This window comes from Coregonus lavaretus, assembly GCF_964263955.1.
Source record: "Coregonus lavaretus genome assembly, chromosome: 38".
Classification (NCBI taxonomy): domain Eukaryota; kingdom Metazoa; phylum Chordata; class Actinopteri; order Salmoniformes; family Salmonidae; genus Coregonus; species Coregonus lavaretus.
The window spans coordinates 30,781,492-30,793,722 of NC_140025.1; the positions used below are offsets into that span (position 1 = coordinate 30,781,492).

Here is a 12,231-nt window from a genome sequence, read left to right on the forward strand (position 1 = left end):
TCAAGGGTTTTTCTTTATTTTTACTATTTTTTACATTGTAGAATAATAGTGAAGACATAACTATGAAATAACACATATGGAATCATGTGGTAACCAAAAAAGTGTTAAACAAATCAAATATATTTTATATAAGACCTTCATGTCTTAAAGTAATGATGGACTGTCGTTTCTCTTTGCTTATTTGAGCTGTTCTTGCTATAATGTGGACTTGTTATTTTACCAAATAGGGCTATCTTCTGTATACCCCCCCCCCCCCCTACCTTATCACAACACAACTGATTGGCTAAAATGCATTAAGAAGGAATGAAATTCCACAAATTAACTTTTAAGAAGGCACACTTGTTAATTGAAATCCATTCCAGGTGACTACCTCATGAAGCTGGTTGAGAGAATGCCAAGAGTGTGCAAAGCTGTCATCAAGGCAAAGGGTGGCTATTTGAAGAATCTCAAATATAAAATATCTTTTGATTTGTTTAACACTTTTTTGGTTACTACATGATTCCATATGTGTTATTTCATAGTTTTGATATCTTCACTATTATTCTACAATGTAGAAAATAGTAAGAAATAAAGAAAAACCCTTGAATGAGTAGGTGTGTCCAAACTTTTGACTGGTACTGTATGTATATAAGGTATTTCTGATTTGTTTTATTAATAAATGTGCAAAAATGTCTTACAACCTGTTTTCGCTTTTTATCTTCATGGGGTATTGTGTGTAGATTGCTGAGGATTTTTATTTATTTAATCCATTTTAGAATAAGGCTGTAACATAACAAAATGTGGAAAAAGTCAAGGGGTCTGAATACTTTCCGAAGGCACTGTGTATATATACACACATTAATAACCTTTTGATACAGGATGTAGTGATGAGTATCAAAACTGTCATCTGTAACAAAACGAAGGCCACTATGGTAGATGGCATCCAAAGGTTTAAGAGTCATAGCAGCTGATAAATATCACCATAATCAAGAACAGATAAAAAGGTTGACTGAATAATCTGCTTCCTACTGCTTAGAGAAAGGCACGATCTGTTTCTGTAGAAAAACCCAAGTTTAAATCTTAGCTTCTTAACCAGCTCATCTATTACTGAAAAAAAATATTTATGCAACATGCAAAGTGTTGGTCCCATGTTTCATGAGCTGAAATAAAATATCCCAAAAATGTTCCATACGCACAAAAAGCTTATTTCTCTCAAATTTTGTGCACAAAGTTAGTGAGCATTTCGCCTTTGCCAAGAATCCATCCACCTGACAGGTGTGGCATATCAAGAAGCTTATTAAACAGCATGATCATTACACAGCTGCACACACCTTGTGCTGGGGACAATAAAAGGTCACTCTAAAATATGCAGTTTTGTCACACAACACAATGCCACAGATGTCTAAAATTTTGAGGGAGCGTGCAATTGGCATGCTGACTGCAGGAATGTCCACCAGAGCTGTTGTCAGATAATTTAATGTTAATTTCTCTACCATAAGCCGCCTCCAACATCGTTATAGAGATTTTGGCAGTATGTCCAACATGCCTCACAACTGCAGATCACATGTATGGTGTCGTGTGGGCGAGCGGTTTGCTGATGTTAAAGTTGTGTTCAGAGTGCCCCATGGTGGCGCTGGGTTATAGAATGGGCAGGCATAAGCTACGGACAACGAACACAATAGCATTTTATCAATGCCAATTTGAATGCGCAGAGATATTGTGACGAGATCCTGAGGCCCATTGACGCTCCATTCATCCACTGCCATCATCTCATGTTTCACCTTGATAATGCACGGTCCCATATCGCAAGGATCTGTACACAATTCCTTGAAGGTTAAAATGTCCCAGTTATTCCATGGCCTGCATACTCACCAGAAATCTCACCCATTGAGCATGTTTGGGATACTCTTGATCGACGTGTACGACAACGTGTTCCAGTTCCTGCCAATATCCAGCAACTTCGCACAGTCATTGAAAAGGAGTGAGACAACATTCCACAGGCCACAATCAACACCCTGATCAACTCTATGCGAAGGATATGTCTCACACTGCATAAGGCAAATGGGGCCAGGTGTGGATCAACGGTTTCAACCTGGGCCGCTACTGGCCCACTTCGGCCCACAGTTCACCTTGTACGTGCCCGTTAGCATCCTGAGCACGTCCGCGTCCAACAATGTGACCGTCCTGAAGCTGGAGGGGGACGCATGCAACCCCTGGCCCTGTACGGTGGAGTTCGCCAACACTCCGGTCCTGAACGCCACCGTTAGGTCTGACCACAAACACCAGAGGGCGCTGTTCCATAAAGAGGATCTCTTGATGAGCACTGATCAAAAATGCACTTACTGTATGTATCTGAAACACAGGACGTCGGTGGCACGTTAATTGGGAAGGATGGGCTTGTGGTAATGGGTGGAGCAGAATCAGTGGAATGGTATGAAATACAAACACGTGGTTGCCATGTGTTTGATGCCATTCCATTTGCTCCGTTCCACCGATTATTATGAGCCGTGCTCCCCTCAGCAGCCTCCACTGATCTGGAAGTGATCTATTTTGCACTGATCATTTTAAAATCAAAGAGTAATGTTTGTAATTTAATCACGGGTGGCTGTACCTCTAACATTACCTCTATTTGACAATTCAGTGTCTTAAAACCCTACATGACTTTGTTTACACAAGCGTCTGTATTCAAAGGGAATTAAGTATGCTTCATTTGAACAGTATCTATTTATTTTGTATTATCTGGAAATTGAATCAAGTTCACTAAGGAAAATGAGTCATTTAGAAGTGCTATGAACTTGAGTAGTACTCTAAATGTAAGTTGAGGTCAGTGGTGCTCAAATCATGAGCCTGGAGGTCCAAAGTACTGCTGGTTTTCTTTTCATGTCAGTGCACTATGCAACTGACAATGCGCCTTTTAAAGGCATTTTCCCCAATGTTCAAAGAGATCGCATTCATGGTAAACGCTGGCATGTCTGCTAAAGTGTAAATTACCTTTAAAATGTTTGTTATAGTGCGCTGTGCTATAGCGCACCTTGAATTAAATCCTGCCCTATATTGTGAATTGGGGAATCATGGTTGGGAAGGACGTGTGCCAAATGATCTGTGCCTTATTGTGCAGGGATATAATGTTTTCATTGATATTCTGTAATGAACTGTGGTGTCGAGATAACCATGCTGATATGCTGCGTGGACAAGGAATCCGCTGACACTGAACTTGATTATAATGGTTTATTACATCAAAGGTTACAGCATCAATTTACAGACTTCTGCAGAAATCCGGAGAACAACTAACCCAATCTCTAATATGTTATTCTCCCAGGCCTTTGTTCAAAACATGGTATTTATCATATGTAACATAACATGGGTGGATTTTAATAGACCAATCCCTAACCTCCACATAGCAAACTCTCCTATGTTTTAGGGGGCCCCTATAGTAATGCTTTCCAGATGTTTCAGCAAAGCAGAATATGCAAACCTCAGCCAAAATCATAGACTCTTCAGATACTACAGAACCATTTGGTGCGTCTTGTAAATGAATAGTTATTGTGTTCAACTGGAACCCTGATATGCTTCTTTTGCACAATTTGATTATTTCAAAGACTTTGAGATTTCCTTGTACCTTGGTTGTTATCAGTTTTATTAATTTGAATATGTGTTGTTTAATGTCCAGGCACAAACCATGCTGTACTTTTTGATTTATAAATGTTTTAATAAAATGTGGCGAATACAATATGATAATGATTACACACAAATGTCATAGGATCGCACAGATCTCAAGTTAGGATTTGAAATACAACCCTATATTAAAACAATCTAAATCTTAAACCCAACTATGGAACAATGAAAAGATGAACACAGGAGAGAAGTATATACAGCAGCAACACTCATTATTCATTCAAGAAGCCCCTGTTGTGGCCGACAGCCTCTATAAGCCTGCTCTGTAGTGATTCTTTGAAGGGGTATATGGGCAGCTGCAACAGACACCATTCAAACCATTTATCAAATCAATGTATTAAAATAACATTTTAGCTAGGTTGTAGAACATGTTACACAGAACATGTTCACCATGAATCCCAAATAAAGCCCTAGGACACTTGTTTTTTAGGCTCCATCTTGCCCTCTGATAGGCTAGGTGACATCTTCGACATATATTATATGCTTTTACTTGTCTAATGCTCTCAGATGTAGACAATTGGCTAGGGGTAGATTTGGGATTGAGCTTCAGTCATGTAGTAACAAAACATGGTTCTGACCTGTTTCAGCGTTTCCCAGTCAAAGTTCTCCTTCCCCACCATCACCCCCCTCAGTGCCTCTGGCTGGAAGAACTCCACCACGTCCATGTCACACACCTTGAAGAAGCCTTTCCTGAACTCTTCAAACACGTTCTCTACTGACTGTTTGAAGATGTAGTTCACGTATGTGTCTACAAACTCCTTCCTGTCAAATTAATTTATTTTACTAGGCAAGTCAGTTAAGAACAAATTCTGATTTACAATAATGGCCTACACCGGCCAAACCCGGACGACGCTGGGCGTCGCCCTATGGGACTCCCAATCACGGCCAGTTGAGATACAGCCTGGATTCGAACACCTCAAGCACTGAGATGCAGTGCCTTAGACCACTGCGCCAGATATCCATTGAGTTGTAGCTAGTATAGGTTGGTGTCAATTCAAGGAATTTCAATGATGATTTTTCCATTCATACAATTACATTTCAGTGTGTCAGATGATATTGCCAAAATGGAATTGACCCCAACCCTGGTAGCTGTAGCAATGGGAAAATGTGTCATACTGTACACCTTGTATTTTGTCAGTTGTAAATATTGCAATCTTACTTGTTAGCACTTGTGACGAGTTTTCCAGTTTCTTTGGGATCAAGTTCCACCGCTACGTCATCCCATACCACCTATTATAGTGAGAATGAAAATAGTGAGGTAAATGAAAAATGACAACACTGCAGACTGAGGGTATAGACAAATAGATGGGAGTGATATGGGAGAGACATACACACAGAAATAATATAATTTATCTTATGTTAAGTAATTCATACCGCTTCACTTCAATTAAGTACAGATGTAGGATCTTAATTTGAGCCAATTTGATACAGCAGGAAATGTGAATTATTATGTGTATTATAATTAATGGACATTCTTTGTAGGGGTTGATACATTTTTCCTAAGATCAAGTCTGTCATTTTAAAGTGGAAATTACTAACTTTAGAAGCCTTTTAAAACCTTGAATACACTACAACTTTGCATTTCCTGCTGTGCGAGAAAATTGTCATCAACAAAAAAGTGATCAAATTAAGATTCTACATCTGTATTATGTTACATTTTATTTGTTCATCGATCAAACTGTTTGAATGCAATACATACTGAGAAAGTAATGTCCATGTTTTCGACATCATCATCAGGGTAATCCAAGATGTACTGCAAACTCCTTCAAAAGCATTGAAAATAATATGTGACAATAGAGGTGACAATTATAAATCGACAATCAATAAAGCATGATGCATTAATCAATAAAAAACTATTTATCCAAATAATTAATCATTGCTTATCCACACAGATCAAGTGCACTGCCCCTGAGATGCAACAAAATGCATCTTAATATGTCCTTGGTGTCCTTATACCAAACACAACAGCCTGTACCGTAATACATTACTGACAAAGGGATAACAATATATTAATTGTATGAACTTACCCTGCTTCAATGGGGCTAAACTCTCTCAGGTCCTCTAAAGAAGGCTTGATGTTCACCAGCTTCTTGAAGAAGGCCAAGGGGAAGGGGAGGTGCACCATGTTGTTGTTGTACAGGGCCATCCCACACAGAACCCCAAACAGGAAATAACGCTTCTCCTCCACTCTAGGCTGTTAGTGAGGATGGGTTGGACAAGAGACAAGAAATACACCATGAGTGAAAGTATAGGACATGCTGTTGATAACCTGTGAAAAATGATAGCTTAATATACATTAAAGGGAAGGTACTGCGGTTTCTAGAATACAGTAGTAGGCTAGTAATACTGTAGTAGTTCCTCTCTAGGAACATATCATTAGTGTTTCACTACCAGCACATTTGAAAATACAATGATTATCGATGTAGAAATAAAATAATATGGTGAGGTGGTGGAAAACCTCATAATCCATGTGTGATTTCCCTAAACGTACCTTACCTTTGCAGGGAACCAGGCTAGCGTCTTGTTGTCGTTGTACATGAACATCCCAGACTCGGGTACCAACAACTTTTTAAACAAATGGAGGAAGAAGTCCCTTTTGTAGACGTCTGTCAGCTTCGCATTCTTGTCGAAATACAGTGGGGAAAAAAAGTATTTAGTCAGCCACCAATTGTGCAAGTTCTCCCACTTAAAAAGATGAGAGAGTCCTGTAATATTCATCATAGGTACACGTCAACTATGACAGACAAATTGAGATTTTTTTTCTCCAGAAAATCACATTGTAGGATTTTTTATGAATTTATTTGCAAATAATGGTGGAAAATAAGTATTTGGTCACCTACAAACAAGCAAGATTTCTGGCTCTCACAGACCTGTAACTTCTTCTTTAAGAGGCTCCTCTGTCCTCCACTCGTTACCTGTATTAATGGCACCTGTTTGAACTTGTTATCAGTATAAAAGACACCTGTCCACAACCTCAAACAGTCACACTCCAAACTCCACTATGGCCAAGACCAAAGAGCTGTCAAAGGACACCAGAAACAAAATTGTAGACCTGCACCAGGCTGGGAAGACTGAATCTGCAATAGGTAAGCAGCTTGGTTTGAAGAAATCAACTGTGGGAGCAATTATTAGGAAATGGAAGACATACAAGACCACTGATAATCTCCCTAGATCTGGGGCTCCACGCAAGATCTCACCCCGTGGGGTCAAAATGATCACAAGAACGGTGAGCAAAAATCCCAGAACCACACGGGGGGACCTAGTGAATGACCTGCAGAGAGCTGGAACCAAAGTAACAAAGCCTACCATCAGTAACACACTATGCCGCCACGGACTCAAATCCTGCAGTGCGAGACGTGTCCCCCTGCTTAAGCCAGTACATGTCCAGGCCCGTCTGAAGTTTGCTAGAGTGCATTTGGATGATCCAGAAGAGGATTGGGAGAATGTCATATGGTCAGATGAAACCAAAATATAACTTTTTGGTAAAAACTCAACTCGTCGTGTTTGGAGGACAAAGAATGCTGAGTTGCATCCAAAGAACACCATACCTACTGTGAAGCATGGGGGTGGAAACATCATGCTTTGGGGCTGTTTTTCTGCAAAGGGACCACGATGACTGATCTGTGTAAAGGAAAGAATGAATGGGGCCATGTATTGTGAGATTTTGAGTGAAAACCTCCTTCCATCAGCAAGGTCATTGAAGATGAAACGTGGCTGGGTCTTTCAGCATGACAATGATCCCGAACACACCGCCCAGGCAACGAAGGAGTGGCTTCGTAAGAAGCATTTCAAGGTCCTGGGGTGGCCTAGCCAGTCTCCAGATCTCAACCCCATAGAAAATCTTTGGAGGGAGTTGAAAGTCTGTGTTGCCCAGCGACAGCCCCAAAACATCACTGCTCTAGAGATCTGCATGGAGGAATGGGCCAAAATACCAGCAACAGTGTGTGAAAACCTTGTGAAGACTTACAGAAAACGTTTGACCTGTGTCATTGCCAACAAAGGGTATATAACAAAGTATTGAGAAACTTTTGTTATTGACAGAATACTTATTTTCCACCATAATTTGCAAATAAATTCATAAAAAATCCTACAATGTGATTTTCTGGAAAAAGAAATCTAATTTTGTCTGTCATAGTTGACGTGTACCTATGATGAAAATTACAGGCCTCTCTCATCTTTTTAAGTGGGAGAACTTGCACAATTGGTGGCTGACTAAATACTTTTTTCCACCACTGTACATCCAGTTCCCTGACTAGAGAAAGGTGGGGTTATATGGCTGTACTGTATGTTGTTCCTGAGCAGGGACTGCAACTGCAAATGACCTTATAGATAATGTGACTGACTAGACAACTGCAAATTAACTTGATAGATAATGTGACTCACCTGTGTCTTCTGTGCGCTGACAAGTTGGTGTGTTTGCCCTCTGAGCTAAAGCCTAGGCATTAGCCTTAGACACACCTCTTCAGATCTCAGGCAAGGTTACTCAGTGTGGTTTCCAGAAGCACATTAGTTTCACATACCCTGGTGCAACTTGTTCATGGTCCCTGACACTACTGAATCCAGAACACGTACGTTAGTCTTTTTTTCTCCCAATGCTTTTCCTTTGTTTTGTTTTTATCAATAGGGCCAGGTGTGGATCAACGGTTTCAACCAGGGCTGCTACTGGCCCGCTCGCGGCCCACAGACAACCTTGTATGTGCCCGCTAGCATCCTGAGCCTAACCTAACCTTGTCACGACACAACTGATTGGCTCAAACACATTAAGAAGGAAAAAAATTCCACAAATTAACTTTTAAGAAGGCACACCTGTTAATTGAAATGCATTCCAGGTGACTACCTCATGAAACTGGTTGAGAGAATGCCAAGAGAGTGCAAAGCTGTCATCAAGGCAAAGGGTGGCTACTTTGAAGAATCTTAAATATAAAATATATTTTTATTTGTTTAACACTTTTTTGGTTACTACATGATTCCATATATGTTATTTCATAGTTTGATGTCTTCACTATTATTCTACAATGTAATAAAAAAATAAAAAAAACTTGAAAGAGTAGGTGTGTCCAAACTTTTGACTGGTACTGTAATTTATTCAGTTTAATGACATGCACATTGTTCTGTACTTTTTGATGTATAAATGTTTTATTCATTAAACGTGGTGATTTGTTATAACTTGCATAGATATTATTTGTTTTCAATGTGTTGGTTATGATCCCAATACTGTCATTTATTCAAATGGTTACAAAGTAAAAGTTTTACTAGGGCTGTCAAATTATTAAGCAATTTCATCGAGTTAATCACAGGATTTGCTGTAATAGAGCTGTAATTTCAGATATATTATATAAAAAGCATTAGAATATTGAGGTCTTGATTTTATCAAAATTAATGGTAAGCAACATCTGGTAAATTGATAATGCACACTTTCTGTATAGATTATGTATTTTGGATGTTTTCAGTGTATTTTGAACGCTTTCAGACAAGGTGATTAATCGCAATAAAAAAAAAATTGCATTTAAATGACAAAAAGTCAAGGGCTGGATTCAAGCCGTAGTGCCAAAAATCAACGTTGTAACGAGGTTGAAATTTAAAGGTACTTTTTCGATTGAGTCTTTCAATTTCAATCATTGATCTTGGGCACTACGTCTAGCTTGTAACTGTCTCAACCTCTTCAGTATTTATTCATATCAGAATTTTATCATCCCTGTGACAGTTTTTGTAATGATTACTTTATTTTTTTTCGAGTGGCGCAGCAGTCTAAGGCACTACATCTCAGTGCTTGAGGCGTCACTACAGACCCCTGGTTCGATTCCAGGCTGTATCACAACCGGCCGTGATTGGGAGTCCCATAGGGCGGCGCACAATTGGCCCAGCGTCGTCCGGGTTTGGCCGGTGTAGGCCGTCATTGTAAATAAGAATTTGTTCTTAACTGACTTGCCTAGTTAAATAATGGTAAAATAAAATAAAACATGTAGATTGAGCCATAGTTGACTTTGAGGACTTGGCAGAGACAGTAGACATGATAGGAGTGAAGGAGCTGAGGGATGATTTGAAAGAGCTTTTGAGTCATACTGTTTAAATTCAATCTGTTGCTAGAACTACCTAATATCAAGTCACATTATTCAGCATTGTCTCATAGAATAGACGTAATATAGTAAACGTAAATCCGGGACACTCAAATTAGTTAGATGTTATATGTTTGGTATGGTTACGTAAGACAGAAGGTTACTTAAGGCAAAAACACGAACGTCTAGCAACCCAAAGGTTGCGTCTTCAAATCTCTTTTATTTGTTTTTGCTCACTGCACCTGGAAATCAAAGGCGGTCTCCCGTCCCAGTACTAACCAGGCCCGACCCTGGTATGACAACAAGCATATTTTTTTACCCCGTTTTCTCCCCAAATTAGGTCCCTTGGCTCATCTCTGCAACTCCTCAATGGGCTCGGGAGAGGCGTGTGTCCTCCGAAACATGACCCGCCTGGCTGCCTACTTCTTATCACACTGCTCACTTAACCCGGATGTCAGCCACACCAATGTGTTGGAGGATAACCGGAGTCAGCTTGCAGGCGCCCAGCCCTGTCACAAGGAGTTGCTAGAGCACAATGAGCCTAGGGAAGCCCCACTGGCCAAACCCTCCCCTACCCCTCCCCTGTGCGCCGTCCTATGGAGCTCCCGGTCACGGCTGGTTGTGACACAGTCTGGGATCTAACCCCCGGTTGTAGTGGCGCCTCAGCACTGCGGTGCAGTGCTTTTGACCGCTGCGCCACCCAGGAGTCTCGATTCTCAGTCTTCGAATCTCATCACAGACAACTTTAGCATTTTCACTAATGAGCAACTCCTTACTACTTTTGAGCTACTTTGCATGTTAGCTAACCCTTCCCCTAACCTTAACCCTTTAACCTAACTCCTAACCTTAACCCCTAGCTTAGCTAAAGTGAGCCACAACAAATTGGAATTCGTAACATATACTTTATGCAAATTCGTAACATGTTGTACGAATTGCAATTAGTAACATATCATATGAATTGTCATTTGTAACATACTGTATCATACGAAATGGATGATGGACATCCACAAATTAATACATACCATACGAAACGTAACATATCATACTAATTGGAGTGTCACAGATTTACATTTACTATGTTACCTCCAGGTTGCATTATTCATTCATTGTATTTGATTTATTGACTGTAAACTACTTATCACACAACAAGCACGTTTGACCCCTTTTCTCTCTCCCTTTACTCTTTCTACCCTTACCTGTCTCTCCTTTTTCACTTCCACTCTCACTAACTTCCATTGCCCCTCTATCTCACTCCATCCCTCTTCCTCACTTAAAGTACCTTTGCCTCCTCTTGCCATTCTTTTTATTTTCTCCCTCTTCCTGTCAGTCTGACTCTAACCAGGATGGTCAGATCAGCCTGGCGGACCTGAAGGAGGCAATAAAGAAGCTCAACCAACCAGAGATCAACGACATCCTCAGAGACATCAACCTCAACAGTGACGGCCTGGTCGATTTGGAGGGTGAGAAGAGAGATGGGATAAGAGAAATTGGGAGAAAAAAAAGTGGGAGAATAAAACAGAGATTTTGACTATCCTCATTTTTGGAATTGGGGTTTGAAACCAAGGAAAATAGTAAAGGAATAGAAAAAGTATAGGAAATAGTCAGAGGGAATGAGAACATTTGCCTTCAGAAAGTATTCACACCCCTTGACTTTTTCAAAATGTTGTTGTTACAGCTTGAATTTAAAATGGATTCAATTGAGATTTGTGTCACAATACCCCATATTGTCAAAGTGGAATTATGTTTTTAGAAATTGTTCCAAATAATAAAAAATGAAAAGCAGAAACGTTTTCAACCCTTTTGTTATGGCAAGCCTAAATATGTTCAGGAGTAAAAAATGTCTTCCTCTGTACCCCATATTCAATTATCTGTAAGGTCCCTCAGCCGAGCAGTGAATTTCAAACAGATTCAACCACAAAGGACCAGAGAGGTTTTCCAATGCCTCGCAAAGAAGGGCACCTATTGGTAGATGGGTAAAAATACAAAATGGGTTAAAAAAAAAAGCAGACATTGAATCTCCTTTTAAGCATGGTGAAGTTATTAATTGCACTTTGGATGGTTTATCAATACACCTAGTCACTACAAAGATACAGGCGTCCTTCCTAACTCAGTTGCTGGGGAGGAAGGAAACCACGAATAACACCCCTACCTTGTTCCAACACAACTGATTGGCTCAAACGCATTAAGAAGGAAATAAATTCCACAAATTAACTTTTAACAATGAACACCTGATAATTGAAAGGCATTTGAGGTGACTACCTGATGAAGCTGGTTGGGAGAATGCCAAGAGTGTGCAAAGCTGTCATCAAGGCAAAGGGTGGCTACTTTGAAGAATCTCAAATATAAAATATATTTTGATGTGTTTAACACTTTTTTGGTTACTACATGAGTAGGTGTGTCCAAACTTTTGACTCGTACTGTATGTCTGTAATAAAGCCCTTTTGTGGGGAAAAACTCATTCTGATTAGCTGGGCCTGGCTCCCCAGTGGCTGGGCCTGGCTCCTAAGTGGGTAGGCCTATG

At 40.0% G+C, this 12,231-nt stretch overlaps 1 long non-coding RNA gene across 1 annotated transcript; it reads right to left on the minus strand.

The window, feature by feature from the left end:
* Nucleotides 1-4,844: 4,844 nt before the first annotated feature.
* LOC311112320 lies at nt 4,845-5,761 on the minus strand. Its single transcript, XR_014610859.1, has 3 exons — nt 5,682-5,761; nt 5,354-5,417; nt 4,845-4,884 (listed from the first exon to the last, which is right to left on the minus strand). It is a non-coding gene; the product is annotated as an uncharacterized lncRNA (long non-coding RNA).
* Between the last annotated feature and the right edge of the window lie 6,470 nt (nt 5,762-12,231).